Source organism: Onychomys torridus, chromosome X, assembly GCF_903995425.1.
Source record: "Onychomys torridus chromosome X, mOncTor1.1, whole genome shotgun sequence".
Taxonomy (NCBI): domain Eukaryota; kingdom Metazoa; phylum Chordata; class Mammalia; order Rodentia; family Cricetidae; genus Onychomys; species Onychomys torridus.
The window spans coordinates 13,093,402-13,118,025 of NC_050466.1; the positions used below are offsets into that span (position 1 = coordinate 13,093,402).

Sequence of the window (24,624 nt, forward strand, 5' to 3'; positions counted from 1 at the left end):
TTGTAAACTCTTCTAGAGACGGCCTCTGACTGCTCACATCACAGCCAACTGCAACAGAGCACAGCCTGCTGCAACAGGGCTCACACAGGGGGCCAAGCTGGGGCTCAAGAATGAGTCCTCTGGTGGCAGCGGTGGCTGTGGCTGCTGCTCTGCAGCCCCATGTCTGTAAGTCCATCCTCGCCTCTCTCTCAGGGCCCAAGGGGTGGGGGTTGGGCTACCACCCCTCACTTCCCACCTTGCTGCCTAACTGGGCGGCCATGGCTCCTTTACTTACTTTCTCATTCCATCGCCATCTCCTCCTCACCTCACCCTGATTCCTATATCTATATGTTCATTAAGGCTCTTGTGTTTGCTACTCCATTCTACAGGTATGCTAGCTAACAGGTGAAGGTTGTTGCTGCATGAAGTTTGTTCTCAGGTTTTATGATTTTGAGCTAGTGTATTCCCAGTCCTCTCCTATGTTATGAGGTGTTCCTTGTCCCTGGTTGTAATCTGTCATTCTCTTCCTGATTATAACTGACCTTGCCACATGGATTCTACCCCAAGGATCATTACAATTTCCTGGATCTTCAGGATGGGATGGTCCCAGGCAATCATCATTACATTGTTTGTGCTACCAGTCATGATAGTATCTGCAGAGTTATATCTCTAAATGTTTTAATGCTGTTTGCCCATGTGACTGTCCTGAGTAATTTAATTTTTGTATGGTTTTGCTGAGAAATGTGGTGTCTGTGGGCCACATGGCAACCTTCAGCTTTCCTGGTTGGCTACTGGTCTCATATTTTTGACCTGTTGAGTTGCCCCATGGTGTTTGTACCCTACATGTCATGCCACTGCTATTTGTCCACAGTGATTTCAGTATAGCAGATAGGCTCCGAGTATGCTGGTCTCCAGTTACCTAAGTCCCTCCCCATTAACCATAGAGACAGTGTCATTGGCTTTTTTAGGCCCCAGTAGAATCTATGTAGCTACATCAGTTTCCATTATGGTTGCTGCTGATCCTCCATTAGCAAACTGTACAGTTGGGGTTCTGTGTTTAAATTATTATATTTATTTATTTATTTAGTGTGCACTTATGTGCATGTGCCAGAACATTTGTGGAGGTCAAAGGACAATTTTGGGGAATCAGATCTCCTGCCACCTGGATCCTGGGGATTGAGCATAGGTTGTCAAGGTAAAGCATTTTCATCCACTGAGCCATCTTTTTTGCCCTGCCTTTTTTAAAAAAAAATTTAGTTTCATATAGCCCATGCTGGGCCTGAACTTACTGTATAGTTGAGGTCCTCCTTCCTTTACTTCCTGAATTCTGGAATTACAGATGTGTGCCACCACACCTTGAAACTGTAGGGTGTTTTCAACATCCCAAAGGCCCCCACAATGTGTTATATTTATTTACTGTGTTGGGGAGTGTAAGCCACAACACACATGGGATGTTTGGGGACAACGAGCTTGTTCTCTCTTCCCAGGGATTGAACTCAGGCTTGGCAATAAGCACCTTTATCTTATGAGCCATATTGTTGCTGGCTTCCCAACTTTCTTTTTTGAGATAGGGTCTCCTGTTGCCTAGGCTGGCCTCAGACTTGCTGAGGACAACCTTGAACTTCTGTTTTTCATGCCTCTACCCCATTATTACTGGGATTACAGGCATGTGCCACCACACCCAGTTTTCATGTGGTTCTGTAGATCAAACTCAGGACTTTGTGCACACTCAGCTAGCACTCTACCAGCTGAGCTTTACCACCATGCTCAAAGCAGGGATTTTGACCTCTACAAGCTCCTAACCCAGTAGCAGGGTCGACATTAGCCTCACCTTGCTGATCACCTAATAGCCATGAATTATAGGGTCTTTAACTCTTTTTTTTAAAAAAAGATTTATTTATGTATTATGTATACAATGTTTTTTCTGCATGTATCCCTGCCCAGCAGAAGAGGGCGCCAGATCTCATTATAGATGATTGTGACCCACCATGTGGTTGCTGGGAATTGAACTCAGGACCTCTGGAAGAGCAATCAGTGCTCTTAACCTCTGAGCCATCTCTCCAGCCCCGGGTCTTTAACTCTTATAAGCCAAATCACAAATGCAGTAGTGCCCTAGCACTGAGCATGCTCTGTACTTTACAATCTACCACTGCCTATTAGGCTCAACATATCAACTCATATTTCTTAATTAAAATATCTGTCTCATGTTTCTTTCCTTCTTTCTTTTTTCTTTTTCTTCCTTCTTTCCTCCCTCCCTCCCTTCTTTCCTTCCTCCCTCCCTCCCTCCCTCCCTCCCTTCCTTCCTTCCTTCCTTTCTTCCTTTTTGGTTTTTTGAGACAGGGTTACTCTGTAGCTCTGTAGCCCTAGCTGTCTATAGACCATGTTGCCCCTGCCTCCTGAGTGCTGAAATTAAAGTGGAATTAAAGGCGTGTGCCACCACCTCCCTGTTTCCTTCCTTTCTCCCCCCACCTTTCTCTTTGAGACAGGGTTTCTCTGTGTAGCCTTGTCTGTTCGGGACCTAGCAAGGTATACCAGGCTGGCCTTAACTCAGAGATCAGCCTGCCTCTGCTTCCCAAGTACTGGGATTAAAGGCAAGCACCACCACCGCCCAACTTTCATGTTTCTTAATTAAAACATCTTCCATTGTATATTAGTGTTTCTGCTATGTATGCTAAACTTATATATAGGTACAGTGTTTGATCTTCATGAAAACTTAGCTCAGTGTCTACCTACTCCACATTAACCTTTAATCTTCCTTTGCTGGTTAGCTATTAGCTACTACTAAATATAGTTTGTCTTAGGACTGAGGAGATAGCTCCATTGGTAAAATGCTTGCCTCAAAAGCATGAGGAGGACCTGAGTTTGATCCCTAACACTCATATAAAAGACCAGCATGGTGGTATATACTTGTAATATTAATGCTGGGGATGTGGGGACAGGTGGATTACTGGGGCTCCCTGTCCAGCAATCCCCGTTTCTCAGTAAGAAACCTTATTTCAAAAACAAGGTAGGGATCAGCTAAATGGCTCAGTGGGTAAAGATGCTTGCTGCTGAGCCAGACAATCTGAGTTTGGTTCCCTAAGACCCATGTTGTAGGAGAGAACCAACTCATGCAAATTGTACTCTGAACTCCATAGATGCACCATGGCACAGGCGCACTGATTAACAAGCAACACACACACACACACACACACACACACACACACACACACACACACACAAACACATACACACACAAATGTAATAATTTTTTTTAAATTGGGGACTGACATCACAGAGCTTTTCTCCAATGACTGATGGAAGCAGATGCAGAGATCTACAACCAAACTCCAGGAGTCCAGTCAAAGAGAGAGAAGAGGGGTTCTATGGGCAAGTGCATCAGGATCATGATGGGGAAGCCTGCAGAGACAACCAAACCAAACTAGTAGGAACTCATGAAAGTTGGATCAATGGCTGTGGAGCCTGCATGGGACTGGACTAGGCCTTACGCATGGAGAGACAGTTGTGTAGCTTGATCTGTTTGGAGGGCCCCCTGGTGGTAAGATCAGAATCCATCTGTGGTGCATGAGTGTGCTTTTTAGAGCCCATTACCTATGATGGGATGCCTCGATGCAGCCTTGAGGCAGGGGGAAGGGCTTGGACTTGCCTCTACTGGATGTGCCTCCCCATGGGAGGCCCTTGCCTTCTTGTGGGGGGGAGTGGTGGGTGGGATGAGAGGAGGAGCGTGAGGGGGTGGGAGGAGGGAAGAGGGGGATCTTTGATTTGGTGTGTAAAATGAATGAAAAAAAATTTTTCTTAATAAAAAAATTGAGGACTGACATCAGAGGTTGACCTCTGGCCTCCATACACATGCTCACCTAAACACATGCTGCACACATACACATAAAACAGCTCCTTTACCCATCTATCATTGCATATGCTGATGTTTACTTGTCCTCTAGAGCAGTGTACTAACCTCAGGAGCCCCAGCCTTCATTAGACCTCACCAAGGTAAAAACAAAACAATAACAACAACAACTCATCATGGTTTCAAATGATGTCACACTAGCCACCTCAGCATGATGCCTTTGACCCTCATGAGTCCTCATAGAGATGTCTGCTGATGCTTGATCAGCTCCATCACTCTGTTGAACCCTCTCTAGTCACCAGAAGAGTAGCTTTGGTCTCTATGATGATGCCTAGATTCTGATGGTCCTGTACTGGGATTATGGTATTCCTGACTGTGGGCTGGTTTGCTTGTCTTTGTTTGGGGGAAATTTTTTTTTTGGTTTGTGTTTTGATTGTTCTTTTAAGGCCTAGTTGTTTTGTATATACAATTACTATGGCCTCTTTAGAAGTTTCACGATCTTAAAAAACATGCGTGTGTGTGTGTGTGTGTGTGACATGAAACATGAAAGCAGGAGGGGGACTATTTGAGGGAAGAAAGGGGACCAGACAGGGCAGAGGGAAGGTGCTTTGGAGGTAACACGAACAAAATGGTATTTATGTATGAAAATTCTATAAAACCCTAATATTTTATATGCTCTTTAAAGCAATGATAATAAAAAAGAATATCAGTGCATCTAACTACAAATCAGAAAGACTCCAAATTAAATGGAAAATATAATACATGTGGACACCAAAATTACATAGAATTATTTTTAAATGTGGAAACATACATTATAAAATTGTCCCGGGGTGCAAATATGAACAAACTTGAAATAAATGATAAAAAGTTTCAACAAAGAAGGCATCAGCAAACATAAGATACAAATTTTAAGAAACAAGGGCACCTGGACCAGAGGTGAGTGCCTGGGGTCACACCCAGAGAGCTCCGCACCTAGGTCCCAGCCCTGGGCACCAGCCACTCTGGGGAAGACCTGCCCAACTGGGCCCCAGGTTCTGGCCATAGGGCAGGACCCTCCCCACCCCCACCAGGAAGGTTCCCCATCTCCAAGACCCTCCAGTGGACCCTACAACCTCCATACCCTGCCCCCACACCCATCTGCTGGAGACTCCAGCCACTTCTGGAACTTAGAAACCAGCCCCCAGCTTCTATCCTGCCCCAGAACTCCCATCTGGACCAGAGGTGAGTGCCTGGGGTTATAGTCAGAGAGGCCCCTGCCTCTAGGTCCCACCCCTGGGCACCAGCCATCCCAGGAGGACCTGCCCAACTTGGCCCCAGTTTCCAGCCATTTGGTGGCAGACCCTGCCAGAAGGCTCCCCTTTTCCAAGACTGCAGGCAGATCTTGCAATCTCCACACTCTGTCCCCACACCTATCTGCCCGAGACCCCAGCTACTTCCTGAGACTCAGAGATCAGCCCCCAGCTCCAATCTGCCCCGGAACTCTCATCTAGACCAGAGGTGAGTGCCTGGGGTCACACCCAGAGAGCTCTGAGCCTAGGTCCCATCCCTGGACACCAGCCACTCTGGGGAAGACCTACCCAACTGGGCCCCAGGTTCTGGCCAGAGGGTAGGACCCCCCCATCCCCACCAGGAAGGTGCCCCCTCTCCAAAACCCCCCAGTGGACCCTACAATCTCCACACCCTGCCTCCGCACCCATCTGCTGGAGACCCCAGCCACTTCTGGAGACATAGAAACCAGCCCCCACCTTCCATCCTGCCCCAGAACTCCCATTTGGACCAGAGCCACTTCCTGAGACTCAGAGACCAGCCCCTAGCTCCCATCTGCCCCAGAACTCCCATCTGGACCAGAGTTTCCATCCTGCCCTGGAACTCCCATCTTGACAAGAGGAGCTTCCATCTGGACAAGATAAGGAGACCCCAGGGACTTTCTGAGACTCAGAGTCCAGCCCCCAGCTCCCATCCGGCCAGCACTCTCATCTGGACCAGAGCTCCCATCCAGCCCAGAACTTCCATCTGGACCAGAGAGAGGCTCCCTAAATCTGTCAGCTCTGTCTGGACTAAGTGCACTGATAAGACCAAGAAGGACTCCATGAGGAGATGGGCAGATGTCAAAGCAGAAGTACATACAACAAAATAAAGAGCAATACAATATCACCAGAACCTAGCCCTTCTCCCTCATGAACATTGTTGCAAAAATACTCAATAAAATACTGGCAAACAGACTCCAAGAACACATCAAAACAATTATCCACCATGATCAAGTAGGCTTCATCCCAGGGATGCAAGGGTGGTTCAACATATGAAAGTCCGTCAATGTAATACACCATATAAACAAACTCAAAGAAAAAAAAAACACATGATCATCTCACTAGACGAAGAAAAGGCCTTTGACAAAATCCAACACCCCTTCATGATAAAGGTCTTGGAGCGATCAGGAATACAGGGAACATACCTAAACATAATAAAGGCAATCTACAGCAAGCCAACAGCCAACATCAAATTAAATGGAGAGAAACTCAAGGCAATTCCACTAAAATCAGGAACAAGGCAAGGCTGTCCCCTCTCCCCATATTTATTCAATATAGCACTTGAAGTTCTAGCCAGAGCAATGAGAAAACATAAGGAGATTAAGGGGATACAAATTGGAAAGGAAGAAGTCAAGCTTTCCCTATTTGCAGATGACATGGTAGTATACATGAGTGACCCCAAAAATTCAACCAAGGAACTGATACAGCTTATAAACACCTTCAGCAACAGAGCAGGATACAAGATCAACTAAAAAAAAATCAGTAGCCCTCCTATAGACAATAGACAAACAGGCTGAGAAGGAAATCAGAGATACATCACCCTTTACAATAGCCACAAATGATATAAAATACCTTGGGGTTACTCTAACTAAGCATGTGAAGGACCTATATGACAAGAACTTTAAGTCCCTGAAAAAAGAAATTGAAGAAGATGTCAGAAAATGGAAAGCTCTCCCATGCTCATAGATAGGCAGGATTAACATAGTAAAAATGGCAATCTTACCAAAAGCAATCTACAGATTTAACACAATCCCCATCAAATTACCAACACAATTCTTCACAGACCTGGAAAGAATATACTCAACTTCATATGGAAAAACAAATCCAGGATAGGAAAAAGGATCCTGTACAATTAAACAACCTCTGGAGGCATCACAATCCCTGACCTCAAGCTCTACTATAGAGCTACAGTAATAAAAACAGCTTGGTACTGGCATAAAAACCGACATGTGGACCAATGGAATTGAATTGAAGACTCTGACATTAACCTGGACACCTATGAGCATATAATTTTTGACAAAGAAGCCAAAAAATGTACAATAGAAAAAAGAAAGCATCTTCAACAAATGGTGCTGGCATAACTGGATGTCAATGTGTAGAAGGCCGCAAATAGATCCATATCTGTCACCATTCACAAAACGTAAGTCCACGTGGATCAAAGACCTCAGCATAAATCCAGTTACTCTGAACCTGATAGAAGAGAAATTAGGAAGTAGTCTTGAACACATTGGCATAGGAGATCACTTTCTAAATATAACACCAGTAGCACAGACACTGAGAGAAACAATCAATCAATGGGACCTGTTGAAACTGAGAAGCTTTTGTAGAGCAAAGGCCATGGTCAACAAGACAAAGTGACAGCCTACAGAATGGGAAGAGGTCTTCACCAACCCCACATCTGACAGAGGGCTGGTATCCAGAATATATAAAGAACTCAAGAAATTAGATATCAAAATGCCCAACAGTCCAATTAAGAAATGGGCTATAGAACTAAACAGAGAATTCTCAACCAAGGAATGGCTTAAATGGCTGAAAGTCATTTAAGGAAATGCTCAACATCCCTAATTATCCAGGAAATGCAAATCAAAATGACTCTGAGATACCACCTTACACCTGTCAGAATGGCTAACATCAAAAACACAGAAGACAGCTTATACTGGAGAGGATGTGGAGCATGGTGAATTCTCCACTGCTGGTGGGAATGCAAGCTTGTACAGCCACTTTGGAAATCAATATGGCACTTCCTTAGAAAATTGGGAATCCATCTCCCCCAAGACCCAGCTGTTGGGCATATACCCAAGGAATGCTCAATCATACCACAAGGACATTTGCTCAGCTATGTTCATATCGGCAATATTTGTAATAGCCAGAACCTGGAAACAACCTAGATGCCCTTCAACTGAAGAATGGATAAAGAAAATATGGTACAGATACACAATGGAGTACTACTCAGCAGAGGAAAACAATGACATCATGAGGTTTGCAGGCAAATGGATGGATCTAGAAAAAATCATCCTGAGTGAGGTAACCCAGACTCAGAAAGACAAACATGGTATGTATTCACTCATAGTAGGATACTAGATGTAAAACAAAGATGACTAGACTGCTACACAACTCCAGGGAGGCTACCTAGAAAATGGGACCATAGGAAAGACCCAGGGATCACCCAATGACAGAGAAATGGATGAGATCTACATGAACAACCTGGACGACAGTGGGAGTAATGAAGGGCAAGTTTTGAGGGAAAGAAAGCTTAGGGGAGCAGGAGAGCCCAGCTGGATCAAGAACAGAAAGCGAGAAGAAGGAATAACAGACCATGATAAATGATGACCACATGAGAACAGGAATAGGCAGAGTGCTTGAGAGGTCCCCAGAAATCCACAATGATACATCCTCTCTAGACTGCTGGCAATGGTTGAGAGAAAGCCTGATCTGACCTAGTCTGGTGATCAGATGGCCAAACACTGTAAAGGTTTTGATGGAACTCTCATTCAATAACTGATGGAAGTGGATGCAGAGATCCTCAGCCAGGCCCCAGGTGGAGCTCCAGGAGTCCAATTGTTGAGAAAGAGGAGGGACTGTAAGAGCGTGAATTGTTGAGACCAAGATTGGAAAAGCACAGGGACAAATAGCCAAACAAATGGAAGCACATGAATTATGAACCAATGGCTGTGGAGCCCCCAGCTGGATGGAGCAGGCCCTCTGGATAAGTGAGACAACTGAATAGCTTGAACTGTTTGGGAGGCATCCAGGCTGTGGGACTGGGACCTGTCCTTAGTGCATGAGCTGGCTGTTTGGAACCTTGGGCTTACACAGGGACACTTTGCTCAGCCTGGAAGGAGGGGACTGGACCTGCTTGTACTGAATCCACCAGTGAAAGACCCCCCCGGCACCCCTATAGTAATGCTATGTTTGCAAGGCTTATAAGGGAACAAAAGACAGTTCCAGGAAATAGAATGGCCCCACCGCAGCCCAGATAGCCGATAAGCAATGCCCTGTTGTGCAAACCCCCTAGCTTGTGAGGCACGTAGGGGAACAAAGGAATTCAGCTAGAAGGCAACCAGAGCAGCTGGAATTCTAGATAGGGGTTGAGTCAACACACATATCTGGTTACCAAGGAAACCCACAAACCGCCCTGAGCCTGAATCCACGCCCCATTTGATTTATGCTTATATATTCGCGCCTCACTTGAATTGTCCAATCAGAGCTTTGTAACCATTTGCGCCTTGTTTAAATTATCCAATCAGAACCCTTTGACTAATGCTTTCCCGCCTTCTTGCTATAAAAACCCATCCCACCAACCCAGAGGCGCGCTGGTCTTCCGAGAGGCTTTGTTGCCCCAGGTACCTGTGTTTGAATAAACCTCGTGCTGTTGCATCTGATCGGTGGTCGATGCGTGCTCATTGAGCCGGGGGTCTCTCCTGAAGGGAGATCTCTTCTGGGGTCTTTCACCAGGTTTAAATGAATCCCCAGGGGAGTCTTGGTCCTGGATGAGATGAGAATGGAGGGGAAGGGCTGGGGGGAAGGTGGGGGTGGGGCAGGATGGGGGAGAACAGGGGAACCCATGGCTGATGTGTAAAATTAAAACACAAATATAATAAATAAAAAAAAGGAAAAAAAAAAGAAACAAGGGAAATTTGGAACTAAAAAAATATAATGACCCTCCAAACAAATGTAGTCAGGATACTTAAGAGCGCTAAGCAAAAGGTTGATGTGGGGAGGTTGAAATTTGTATTTCAAATTGACTGAAGAGTACTTGGCATTGCTTCCCTTCTTGCTCAAGTCATAGTCTTTTAAACATACTCCCCCTGTACAGTGGTTGCAGCACCAAGCACTCCTCTTTCCAACTATGGCTAATGTGGTTTCAACTGTGGTTTCCAGGTGTGATAGTGAGTTTATGTTGGCATATAAAATACAGTGACCAGGAGAAGCTTATAGAAGGAAGAGTTTATTTGAGCTTATGGTTCTAGAGGTATCATCCATACTGGTGAGAAGGGCATGACAGCAATTGGCCAGAGCAAGAAGCTGAGAGATCACATTTTCTTTTTCTTTCTTTCTTTCTTTCTTTCTTTCTTTCTTTCTTTCTTTCTTTCTTTCTTTCTTTCTTTCTTTCTTTCTTTTTTTAAGACAGGGTCTCTCTGTGTAGCTTTGCATCTTTCCTGGAACTCGCCTTGTAGACCAGGCTGGCCTGGAACTCACAGAGATCCACCTGCCTCTGCCTCCTGAGTGCTGGGATTAAAGGCATGAGCCACCACCGCCCAGCAAGAGATCACATTTTCATCTGCAAACACAAAGCAGAGAGTGAACCAGATGTCAGGTAAAGCTTTAAGTTTTCAAAGCCTGCCCCAGGGACATACGTCTTCCAGCAAGGTCACATCATATAAAGATTTCATAACACCCCCTCAAGCAACACCATCAATTGGGGACTAATTATTCAAATACCTGAGTCCATAGGGAACATTTCTCATTTAAACCACCACATTTCACTTCCTGGTCCCTATAGTCTCATGGCCATATCTTAATGAAAAATGCACTTAGTCCTACTATAAAAGTCTCTCTAGTCTTTCACAGTACAATCATTATTTAAAAGTCCAAAGTTTCTTTTGAGACTCAAGGCAATCTCTTAACTGTACCCCTCTGTAAAATAAAAAGCAAGTATATATTTCCAACATAAAATGGCAGACTATATAGTCCTGTTCTTTAAAGGAGGAATGGGGGCCAGAGTGAGGAGATACTTGACCAAAGTAAGACTAAAACCCAATAGGGCAAACACCAACTCCTGTAGCTCCATGTTTAGAACTTGTAGCTCCATGTCTGGAACATTAGGTGCAAAGGGTTAGATAACCTAGCTCTCTCCAGCTTTGTTGCCTACAATTTACATCTTCCTCTTGTGCTGGTTCCACTCCTTGTACACAGCTGTCCTTGGCAGATGTCTCATGGTTCTGGTATCTTTAGCATCTTGAGCTCTCCACCGCAATGCAGGCTTTATGTTCACAGCTTCACACAAGGTTGAAAGGCCTCCTGCCCTCTCAGGGCCACACAAAGTTTCCTTGCCACCTGTTGCTTGGCCACAGTGACTCTGAAACAATACAGGATGAATGATTCATTCACTCCTGCATCTCTTAGGTCTCAAATGCCACATAGTATAAAGTACCATATAGAGAGCACTGCCTAGTTCAGATGCCAGCTTGGAATGGACCCTCCCCCTCTTCGACCACATTAGCAGTAGTTTTACTATGTTGAAGCAACTACTTTCTAGAAGCAAACCTTTTAGGTTTTCTCCTTTCATAAGCTGGAGTTTAGGTGGGTAGGGTCTTTCCTTGAGGACACCCTTTCCGTTGTTCCACTGAAGACCAGGAGAACTAATCTTCTCAACAGTTCTAACCTCTCTTTTGGTACAAGCCTTGGCTGTAACCTTAAGCTTCCTAGTGCTGCTTTTCTCTACAAACTTTGTACTTTTTCTGGCCCACTTTCTCTTTTTCATTATAAACCTGCATAAGAGTTTTAGTAATAATGAAGTTTTCGTTGAGTTCTTCCATTAGGATTATATAAGTTTAATGTATGCTCCAAATTGTTTGCAAATTTGTCACAATTGTGGAACCTTTTAACTGAGGGGACAAGGTTGGTAGTTTCATGCATTCTTTCCCCCCCCCCTCAATATTTTGACATTCACAGCTTCTGTCCTTAATCAGTTCCTTAACACGATGACTTAAAGAATTAAACCAATTTTCTGGTATTTTTTCTAACTGGTCATTATCTTGATACATTTCTTCTATAATGGAACACAATGAATCTTTTTCTGTAGACTGATCAAATCTTTCACCACTATTTAATTCCACTGAATTAAACGTCTCCAAAAAATTCTGTTGTTTCCCTAATATCCTCAACTAAAAAGTAAAAATGACAAAGAATAATTAGGACAGGAGTCTATGTAGTCAGATATAATGAGCACAGAGAAATAGAAGAGACAATATTGCCCCAGCCAGGCTCCCTTTTCGAGTGATGGGGGGGGGGCGAGGGCAGCCATCTCTGCCAGAGTCTTCTCTTCCCATCTTCCAGAGAATTGATCTGGAGAATAATAGGTTAGCCTAGGGATAAGCTGAACCAATATGCAAAATAAGGGGGCAGAGGGATTATTTAAATGAAGAGAAATGCATGGTGTTAGGCCATCAGTACAGGCCCACCAAGTATCATTGGCAGGGAGAAGATATCCAGACTTAAGGGAAGTACTTAGGTTGTCTGTGACATTGCAAAGTGGTTGATAAACAGGGGGAATGATAGCGCCTTGGGTGACAAGGCAGCGGCCTGAGCCCATAACTTGGGAGAGTGTAAGGCGAGATGTGGGTGGCTGTTGCCAGCGACAATCATGTGGGTCAGTGGTTAAGGAGAAATCTAAATCAACAGCCACTCCTTCATAAAACGGTGGGGCAGAATGATAGCAAAGCCAGCAGGAGTCAACCAAATCCGGCTTGGAGGTATTAAGTACCTGGTAGGTTTTTGCGATAAGGGTGGTAATCATATCTTTGGTAGTTGGTGGGGGAGGTGGGAACGTGGGAACGTGGGAGAAAAACCCGTGGATGTCTGAGATATATTGGTTGTAAGAAAATCATTGTTGCCAAGAAGAGAGTTGGGACCTATGGCAACAGCATTAGGGGAATTAACAGGCTGGACCGATGGCAACAGGGTTAAGGGAATCAACAGGCTATTTTAATAGTTTAATGATAAAGGTGATGCCTGATATAGACGAAGGCCCCAAATGAGACCAGCCTCCCAAGCCGGGGTGGGTGGGGAGAGAAGCAGCAAAGTCACTTCACCAACAACCAGACTCTGCAGCCCTGGCTGCCGCCGCCACCGCGCCCTTTTAACAGAGGTGGCTAGGCTCTTTCCACCCATTCGAAGGAGCTTCGGAGAGATGCCACACGCTCTCATTCCTGTGCCCTCTCAGCTCCCTCCCCCCTCCACCTCTACACACACACACACATGCACACACAAACACACTGCACACATCACACCATGCCAGAGCCACTGGCTGCCCTCCCTTTTTTCAGCATTTGTCATCAATCCTCCCTTCTTGGGGAAAACAGTTACAACAGTCCTCTAAGTGACTAAAGAATTGTATGAGGTCTTTTTATTACCAACCCTTATCCCTCATGTCTGGAGGGCATCTTTAACGCCCTTTACAAACAAGTCCTGAGAAAGTTCCCTGTCCCATGGTGAAGTCTATAGCTCAGACTCACCTCGTCCTTCCGGCTCTCCTCCAGATCACTGGGACGCAGAGTCAGGCGGTCTCGACGGGCGATCACTTCAAATCTCCACTAGACGTCTGGACTTTCCTGGAGAAGGACGTTCAACTCCCAACGAGGCAAGGGTCGAGCCCCAACGTTGGGTGCCAGATGCCCCAGCCAGCGGGGTTTCAACGGGGGCAACCCACCTGTGGGAGCGAAAGAAAGAGATGGGATACGAAAGTCTACAGCAAGACAAGATTCTGATCAAGCTGCAGATTTTATTTTCTTCAGCAAGGCTTATATAGCATAGGAGGGGAGGGGGAAGGAAGGAGGGAAGGGAAAAGGGGCATGCAGAACATGGAAGGGGTGCAAGACGTGTGAGGCAGATCGTGCAATTGCAAGATGTCAGCTAAGGTCACTGGTCAGGGGCCATTTATTCTGTTGCTAGGCTACCTGACCATGGAATGCTCTTTACGTTCGGTTGTCATGGCACCTGACTGTGGGATGTTCTCTTATCTTTGGGGGCCTCTGGTTACTGCTCTGGGAAGGCTTATGACTTGTTTTCTGGCCTAGCTAGTACTTTCCATGGTTCATGTTTGGTTCCTGACATCTTGGTCCCTAACACAATATGATAATAATAGTATTAATAACAATAATAATAATGCCAATAATATAATAACAATTTTATGGGACATTTAATATATGCAAATGATTTAATTTCACATATGATACAATAGACACTGTGCTAAGCGAGGGCCCTATGAAGTGGAGGTCAATATCAATTGTGGTTTATAGATGAGAAAACTGTGGCAGACTAGTTATATGATATGCTGAAGATCAAGATGCTAATAAGGGGAGAGAGGGAAAGTCAGACAAGGCAGAATTTGCAAGAATTTGTATCAAGATATCTTCTCTTCTTTCATGCTAACAGAATGTAGTTGGGTCTACATTTAAGAGTTTCACTTTTTTTTTTTTTTTTTTAATTTTTTCGAGACAGAGTTTCTCTGTGTAGCTTTGGAGCCTGTCCTGGAACTTGCTCTGCAGACCAGGCTGGCCTCAAACTCTTAGAGATCCACCTGCCTCTGCCTCCCAAGTCCTAGGATTAAAGGTGTGTGCCACCACTGCTCAACCACTTTTTTTTTCCCAATCATGGAGTGTGAACAGAGTGGCACATACTATTTATTCCAGGCAGACTACCTTAGTCTTTTCTTTATGTTACTCCTAGGGAAGTATTTAATAGATAATTGACTAACACATAGCCCTAGAGAAATTGACTATGCCTTGTGTCTACTATTTCTTTATTGTTTAGGGTTCTTTATTAGTTAATATTTTGTTACAGCAATCTCACTATATCTAAAAATCTTTATGTTAAATTTTCTTCATTCAAAATAATGTGTAGTTTCTCTCTCCTGATTAGACAAATACAGTAAGAAATAGGCTCCTAGCTGGACTTGCTCATAATTAACTTTTATATTATTTTATTAATATTTATTTTATGTATGTGAGTGACCTGAAGCACACTAGAAGAGAGAATCAGATCCCATTATAGATGGTTGTAAGCCACCATGTGGTTGCTGGGAATTGAACTCAGAATCTCTGGAAGAGCGGCCAGTGCTCTTAACCTCTGAGCCATCTCTCCAGCCCCCGTAATTAATTTTTAATATATCATTTTCCTGAGGATTCTGATAACCATGTGAATGCATAAAATGAGTTAAACTTGCTGGGCGGTGGTGGTGCATGCCTTTAATCCCAGCACTTTGGAGGCAGAGGCAGGCAGATCTCTGTGAGTTCGAGGCCAGCCTAGTTTACAAACAAGTTCTGGAATAGCCAGGAGTGTTACACAGAGAGACCCTATCTCGAAAAATTAAAAACAACAACAACAACAACAAAGAAATTAATTAAACCTGACACACACTTGGCAGGCAAAAATACTACTTCATATCACTTGGTACACACCTCAGATTTTCTTTATCCATTTGGTAGTGTATACTCAGGTTGATTCTATATCTTAGCTATTGTAAATAGTGCTAAGATAAACAAGATAGCACCAGTATCTTCAATATATTGATTCATTTCCTTTGGAATTATATATATATATGTATGCTGGCTCATAAGGTATTTCTATTTATTTAGGTTTTTCAATACAGGGTTTCCCTGTGTAGCTTTGAGCCTTTCCTGGAACTCACTTGGTAGACCAGGCTGGCCTCAAACTCAAAGAGATCTCCAGAGTGCTGAGATTAAAGGCGTGTGCCACCACCACCTTGCAGGTATTTTAACTTATTCCATATTCCTTGGATTTGTTTGTTTTCTTCTTTTGCTTTGCCTTCCTTCTTTTCTTTCCTCTTTTTTTTTCTTTTTGTGAGCAAGGTTCTCATCTCATTATACAGCTCCATCTGGCCTCAGACTCCCAGTCTTCTTCCTTCTACTTTTAAAAAACAGTTTTGTATTATTTCTAATTATGTGTGGCTATTGTGTGAGCATGTGTATGTGTGTGCACGTGCCCACGAAGGCTACAGGAGTCAGATCCCTTGGAGCTAGAATTAGTTACAGTTGGTTGTGAATCACTCCAATGTTGTTTCTGAGAATCAAACTCTGGTCCTGTGGAAAAGCAGTATGTGCTCTTACCAATGAGCCATCTCTCCAGCTTTTCCCTCCTCCTCTTCTTTCCTCCTCCTTCTTAAAAAAATTTTTTTTGGAGACAGGTTTCTCTGTAGCCCTGGCTGTACTGGAACTTGCTCTGTAGACCAGGCTGGCCTCAGACTCATAGAGAACTGCCTGCCTCTGCCTCCCAAGTGCTGGGATTAAAGGTGTGTGCCACCAAGCCTGAGTTTGCCTCTAATTCTTAAGTGCTGAGATTACAGGAATGTTCACCATGCCCAGTTTTATTTTATTTTGCATTATATACCAAATTCCATCAGCATGTACAAAGGTTCTATTTTCTTCACACTTTCACCAACATTTGTTATTTTCTCCACACCACTTGTACTTCTTAGATAAATAGTGACATTAAATACCTTTTTATGGTCAATTAGCCCAGATGGTACCAAAAGCAAAGAAGAAAGCTTCTGCTCCTCACCAAGCTGAAGCCAAAGTGAAAGCCTTGAATGCCAACAAGGCAGTGGCCAAAAAAACATTCATGGCCACAAAAAGATCTGCATGTCACCCATCTTCTAGCTGCCCACACCTTGTGGCTCCAGAAGCAGCCCAAATACCCTCGAAAGAGTGCACCCAGGAGAAACAAGCTTGACCACTATGCCATCATCCAATTCTCCCTGACCACTGAGTCAGCCATGAAGAAGATAGAATCAATGCATTCATTGTGGATGCCAAGGGCAACAAGCATCAGATCAAATAGGAGTGAAGAAACTCTATGACACTGATGTGGCCAAAGTCAATACCATTATAAGGCCTGATGCAGAGGAGAAGGCACATATTCAGTTGGCTCCTGTTTATGATGCTCTGGATGTTGCCAACAAAATTGGGATCATCCAAACTGAATTCAGCTGGCTAATTCTAAATACACATTTTTTTTTTCACCATAAAAATACCCTTTCAGCTGGGCGGTGGTGGCTCATGCTTTTATTCCCAGCACTCGGGGGCAGAGGTAGCCGGGTCTACAGAGTGAGTTCCAGGACAGGTACCAAAACTACACAGAGAAACCCTTTTTCAACAAACAAACAAACAAACACCCCCCAAAAAAACACCCCCCCAACAAAACAAAACAAAACCCCTTTCACGTACCTGTTGATTATATTTGCATTTTCTTTGAAAAAATGTGAATTCAGATCTTTTACATGTTTTACACTCAGGTTATTTGGTTTTCTGATACTGCATTTTATGAGTTGCTTATATAGTCTGGATTTTACCCATTATCAGATATTTGGCTTATAATCTTTTTCCTGATCCATAGGCTGACTTTTAATTTTATTCATTCTTTCTTTTGCTGTGCAGAGACTAAGAGGCAGTAAAAGAAAGGAAATGGTGAGCTGTGGGTCAAAGGGTACATGCCTGTAGTTATGCATGTAGTTATAGATTGCTATTTATAGAAGGATTACAGTTACTATTTTAGTGTATTTGAAAATTTGATAAATGGGAGCTGGGGATGTAGCTCAGTGGTAGAGCACTTGCATAGCATATACAGTGTTCTAGGTTCAAGCCTCAATATTACAAAAAAGGACATGTATTAAACAAGCAAGTTTTAAAAGGTCAACATGAACTATAGGAGGTGACAGAAATATGACTTTTTACATAATCTTTTCCTATCAAGTGTACATAACAATGCAAAGAATTGTGCAAAAGTATGCCATATTCTTTTTATCATTTTCCCTTTGTGGTTGGTATTCATGTCTTTTCTGAAAATCTTTATCTATAGCAAAGTCATAAAGATATTTAATGTGCTCTTGTAAATGTTTTACTAATGAGTTGACAAGATGTCTTAATGGTAGAAGTACTCTCTGTGCAACTCTAAAGACCTAAGTTTGATCCTCTGAACCCATTTAAGTGTGGAAGGAGAGAACCAACTACCAAAAATTGTCTTCTGACATCACACACATCCGCATACCTCTCTAATGATAATACATTTGAAGTTGTATTGTTAAAACAACAAAAAAAATCAAATCTAGGAAGGGTTTTCGGTGTGTGGTATTGTTACTGGAGCCCTGTCCATACAGCCTGGCTCTGAGTTCAAATGCTCATCCTTTTTAGAAGAAGAGGACATAATATGTAGAGAAATAGAAATATGAATTTATTTATGGATTGGTTATAATTTGAGATGATCTAACACCACTCGCTGAAAAGACTTGTCCATTGTGGGAGGCCCATTCCAAAACTGTCTATTTTTATTGATTTATTTGTTTGTTCTTTTTCTTTATGCATTTTACTAATTTCTAGAGGGCATGGAGATTACTTTGTATAACTGTGTGGTCATGATATGGGTGTATGGGTTCACACAGATCCGTGGAATGAAGATTCAGAGGCATCTTAAGAATGAATCTAGCCTTTCATGGCTGCAGGGGGGGGGGTTCAGCCTCGAAGGACTGAAGCATCTTCCCTTGGCCTCAGGCATTTTTATTTCTCTCCATTACAGTTTGGCCAGTTAATATCCATATGATCAAAACAACCTGAAAGGAGCTCCCAACAATACAATGCCAAGTGCAAATTCCTCGATTTCTCAGGTACCACGGTTTTCTGGGTTTCCCTGAATCAAGTTTTGCATAGGCCTTTGTATCCTTGGGAAACTCTGAGATAAGATTCACGTGGAGGGCAACAAGGTAAACAAAAGGTATCAGCTAAACAAAAGATGGATCAGGCCAGGTGTTGGTGGTCCATGCCTTTAATCTTAGCACTTGGGAGGCAGAGCCAGGCAGATATCTGAGTTCGAGTCCAGCCTAGTCTACCAAGTGAGTTCCAGGAAAGGTACAAAGCTACATAAGGAAACCCTGTCTCAACCCCCGCGTCCCCCCAAAAAAAAAAAACAGAAAAAAGAAAAAAGAAAGAAAGAAGATGGATCAGGGCTAGATGCTACTCTCTGGAGACAGGCTAGGTGCAGCTCAGCAGGAATGCCGCCACAACTTTATAGTTTATATTTTGTTCATTTACTATTTAGATCTTTGTGAGGTTATTGTTGTTCCTTATTTTCTCACCCTTTCTTTTTTCTTTTCTTTTTTCTTTTTCTTTTTTTTCTTTTTCTTTCTTTCTTTCTTTTTTTTTTTTTTTTTTTTTTGGTTTTTGGAGACAGGGTTTCTCTGTGTAGCTTTGAGTCTTTCTTGGAACTCACTTGGTACCAACCAAGCCCAGGCTGGCCTCGATCTCACAGAGATCCACCTGCCTCTGCCTCCCAAGTGCTGGGATTAAAGGTGTGCGCCACCACCGCCTGGCTCACCTTTTCTTAATGATGTATTGAAACTCTAGATATAGTTGAGATAGCAATCCTTTGTCTACTACATATATTGCAGTTATCTTCTCCCACTGTGACTTGGTTTCAATTTTGTACCTCTTAACTTTGTCTGCTGGTAAACAGAAGGACTTGATTTTACTGTAGCCCAAGTTTTCTGTTATTGTTTAGATTTGATTTTGGTGGTTTTTTAGTTTTGTTTGGGGGGGGTTTCTTTTTTCCCCCAGTTTTTTGAGACAGGGTTGGCCTTGAAGTAGCTATGAAGTGCAAGCCTTGCACACACTCAACAGTTCTATATCAGCCTGCTGAAGGCTGGGATTACAGATGAGAACCATTCCACACAACTCTGTTCAAATCTTTTTTTTTTTTTTTGACGGTCCTAAATTGTTTATTGGGTATGAATTTTACAAACATTATGTGTATTAGCGGTAACGGTGGAGCTGCAGAGTATTGCGCCTTCTCCAGGCTGCGCGGCGAGAACTGTGTGGTGGAACTTGTGGCCCTATCCAAGGCCACGGCTCTTGCGGCCAGCAGATGTCAGCCCACACATCTCCCTGTGCTTGTGGACTGGTTTGGTGATCCACTGCATGTCCGGCTTTCTTCTGATGGCTTTACAGAATGGATCAATGAAGATAACCTCAAAAAATTTATATGTGGAATCTTCGCCAACCCAGTAAGAATTCAGGACTCTCAGAGCCCCACAATGGCATCCAGCTCTCTCCTCAGCAACAGACTGAAGGCTTCAGGCAAACTTTAGCTGGTTAACACCATGATGGACAGGCTTGCCGTAAGTTGCACCCTTAGGAACTGGGCGTTTGCGGCCACCACGGCGGACACGAATCCTGTATATGACATAACCTTGCTTGGCCTTGTATCCCAACCTTCGTGCTTTATCAGGCCAGGTGGGGCAGGGAGCCCAGTGCAGTGCCGAGAGCTGGTGGTACTGCCAGCAGCGGACCCTCAGGAGAAAGCGCATCACGTCGGACTGCTTCTTCCTCCATAGCTCCTGGATGTATTTGTATGCACCCATCTTGGCTCACCTGATGGCTGCCACCAGAGGAAAGGAAGAAGCCCTTTCTGTTCAAATCTTTTAAACAGTCTTTTACTCCACCAGATATCAAGATATAATAAGAAGCACATAAAATAAGACTAGTTCCTTACAAAACTAAGGTGTAAGTGCTGAAATAAAACACTGCATTGTTGCTGGTGTATACTATGTAGGTATGCTGACCATAGTTGCACCTGTATTGAACAAGTACTGACATTTTTCTTATTATTCCAAAAACAATAGCTGTACAACTATTTACATAAGATAATGTGTTATAAATAATCAAGAGATTATCTAAAGTATTTGGGAAAATGCAAATACCTACCTATTTTATATAAAGGTCTTCAGCATCCATGGATTTGAGTGGAACCAATCCTTTGTGGACGTAAAAGAACAACTATACACTTTGCTCTTGGATTCATGGAACGTTTTATAGGTGTTCATTTTCTTTAAAAATGTGTGACCTGGATTAAAAACAAAACAAAACCCCTGATCTCACTTTTAAAAAAGATTTACTTATTTTATTTTATGAGTTTTATCTGCATGTCTGTCTGTGTACCATGTGCATGCAGTACTCATAGACGACAGAGGAGGGCATCAGACCTCTGTAGAACTGGAGTTACAGCTGTTTCTAAGCTAGAAACAGCTTAGAAACAGCTGGGTGCTAGAATCAAACCCTGGTCCTCTGGAAGAGCAGTCGGTGCTCTTAACCACCGAACCATCTCTCTGACCCTTTAATCTCTTTTAAAAACTAGAATTTGGTAGGCAATTTTATTGAGTAAAATCCTATAAAATCAGAAAAATACAATTAAAAGATAACTACGAAATCCAGACTTCCATTAGGACATAGTGCTGGATGTCTAGGGAGATGGCTTAGTAGGTAAAAAACAGTACTGCACAAGTCTAAAGAACTGAGTTCTGATTTCCCAGAACTATGTAAAAACAGGGGTCCCCATGCCTCTATGGAAAGATGGGAGGCAGATACAGGAGACTCTCCAGAAACTCCTGAAGCAGCTACTCTGTCATACAGAGCAGCAAAAAGTCCCTGTCTCAAACAAAGTGGAAAGGCAAGAACAGATACCTGAAAGTTGTCCTCTGACCTTCACACAAGCATGTGTCATGTGTGCCATGACACATACCCCCCCCATATACTTAATATTGCACACCAGTAAAAGAAAATAAAGACTTAAAGAGAATAGTGCTGGGAATACAGCTCAATAGTAGAATGCTAGTCTAGCACACACGGGAGACTGGGTTTGCTACCACCAAGAAGGAAAATGAGGAAATAGAATATTCTTTACACATGTCAGGACTGAAAATGAAAGAATACTATAACAAAATTATAGATTTCAGGCCAGATGTTGGAACATAACTATATAAGCTATATTTAAAAGTTTTTAATATACTGGGGCTGGAGAGATAGCTAGCAGTTAAGAGCACTTACTGCTTTTGTAGAGGACCTGGTAACTCCAGTTCCAAGGGATCCATGCCTCTTCTCACCTCCACAGACTATTGAATGAATGTGGTGCACAGATATAGACACACACACACACACAAAATTTCCCTTTATTAAACAATTATTCTAGGAAGACAAAAATGGACCCAAATTGTATATCAATATAATTGAGCATAATGACCAATTAATACAAATAACATCATAAAGGCTGTAGATTTCAAAAAGCCTCTGATACAATCCAATAGTCATTCCTACTAAAAATGAAAAATAAAAAAAGGAACAAAGGAAAATAACAGTGATACCACCAAGAAAGTAAAATGACAGAATGGAAGAAAATATATATGAATCATATATCTAATAAGAGAGTTGTAGCCAAGATATGTATATATAACCCTGACAATTAAATAATGCAAAGACAAATAACAAATTTAAAATCTGATGAAGGACTAGGTATGGCAGTGTCAGCAACCACAGGAACACATAGCCCACCACAGCCATCATCAGGCTTAGGAGTTCCTTTCTTTACCCAGATAAAACTGGATCCTTGACTACACTGCAGAAGAGAAATTGAGAAGGAGCCAAAATAAGGAAAATTTAGTGAGTTTATTAAGTACACAGAAAGCCCCATGGGAAAATGACAATAGAGAATCCCAAGATGTGGGTAAAGGCTTCTCAAGAGAAAGTTGTGGTTAGCTGTCTTTATACTGATGAGACAAATCCAGTGGCTTTTATGTTATTATTTCTCAGAGGATGTACTTTACAGCAAGGTTTAAAGATTAAACAGGAGTTGGGGATTTAGCTCAGTGGTACAGTGCTTGCCTAGCAAGCACAAGGCCCTGGGTTTGGTCCTCAGCTTCGGAAAACAAACATACAAACAAACAAACAAACAAACAAATAAATAAAAGATTAAACAAAGCTTAAATGTTAGATAAAAAGTCTATATATGTACATTTATATATATATAAATGTACGGCTAGTTTTATGTCAACTTGACACAAGCTAGAGTCATCAGAAAGGAGGAAGACTCAATTGAGAAAATGTTTCCATAAGATTGGCCTGCAGTGGTCCAGAGGAACTCCCATCTCTACCAGAGAGACCCCAGGCCCTTCCTGAGACTCAGAGACCAAACCCCAGCTCCTGTCCACCCTGGGACTCCCATGTGGACCAGAGGTGAGTGCCTGGGGTTATAGCCAGAGAGGCAACTGCCCCTGGGTCCCACCGCTGGACACAGCCCATCCTGGGAGGACCTGACCAACTTGGCCCCAGTTTCTGGCCAATCGATGGGCCCTGCAGGAAGGCTCCCCTTTTCCAAGACTGCAGGCAGACCCTGTAGTCTCCACACCGTGCCCCCACACCCATCTGCCAGAGACCCCAGCCACTTCCTAAGAATCAGAGACCAGCCCCCAGCTTCCATCCTGCCCTGGAACTCCCATCTGGACCAGAGACCAGAGGAACTCCCATCTGGACAAGAAGAGCTCCCATCTGGACAAAATAAGGAGACCCCAGGAACGTCCCGAAACTCAGAGTCCAGCCCCCCAGCTCCTATCCAGCCAGCACTCTTATCTGGACCAGCACTCCCATCTGGCCCAGAGCTTCCATCTAGACCAGAGAGAGGCTCCCTAAGTCTGTCAGCTCTCTCTGGACCAAGCACACTTATAAGACCAAGAACGAACCCAAGAGGAGATGGGCAGACATCAAGGCAGAAGTACATACAACAAAATAAAGAGCAATACAGCATCACCAGAACCTAGCCCTTCTCCAACAGCTAGACCTAAACATCATGGAATGGAAGAAGAAGAAGAAGAAAACAACCTTATAAGTAACATCATGAAGAGGCTAGAGCCTTATATAGAAGAAATCAAAATTAAAGTAGAGGAACAGACAAACAAAAAATGGGAAGAATGCTATAAAAAACTAGAGGAAAGGACAATTAAAGCAGAAGAAAACAATAAGTCACTGAAAGAAAATCATGAAAAAGCAAGGGAGACAGTCCAAGACCTGAAGAGGGAAATAGAAAAAATGAAGAAGACACTAGCAGAAGGAATGCTGGATAGAAAATCTGAGTAAATGAACAGGAACTTCACATGCAAGTATAAACAACAAAATGCAAGAGATGGAAGAGAGGATCTCTGGTGTTGAAGATACGGTAGAAGAAATAGATTCATCAGTCAAAGAAAACACTAAAACCAACAAAGTCATGACTCAAAATGTCCAAGAAATTTGGGACACCATGAAAAGACCAAACCTACGAATAATAGGGATAGAGGAATGAGAAGAATACCAACTCAAAGGCACAGAAAATATATTTAACAAGATCATAGAAGAAAACTTTCCCAACTTAAAGAAGGAAATGCCTATAGAACACCAAACAGACTAGACTCCCCAAAAAAGTCCCCTTGCCACATAATAATTAAACAACTAAAGGTACAGAATAAAGAAAGAATATTAAGGGCAGCAAAGGAAAAAGGCCAAGTGACTTATAAAGGCAAACCCTTCAGAATAACACTTGATTTCTCAATGGAGACTTTGAAAGCCAGAAGAACCTGGACAGATATAATGCAGACACTAAGAGACCATGGATGCCAGCCTAGACTAATATACCCAGCAAAACTTTCAATCATCATAGATGGAGTGAACAAGACCTTCCAAGACAAAACTAGATTTAAACAATACTTATCCACAAACCCAGCCCTACAGAAAGCACTAGAAGGACAATTCTAACCTAAGGAAGTCAGATACACCCATGAAAACACAGGCAATAGATAACACCACAACAGTAAACCACAAAGAAGAGAAGTACACACACACTACCACCAAAAACTAAAAATAACAACAGGAATGAACAATCACTGGTCATTAACATCCCTTA

General features: G+C 43.0%; 1 pseudogene; it reads right to left on the minus strand.

Annotated features, from left to right (window-relative positions):
* Nucleotides 1–19,629: 19,629 nt before the first annotated feature.
* LOC118574401 lies at nucleotides 19,630–20,324 on the minus strand (annotated as a pseudogene).
* Between the last annotated feature and the right edge of the window lie 4,300 nt (nucleotides 20,325–24,624).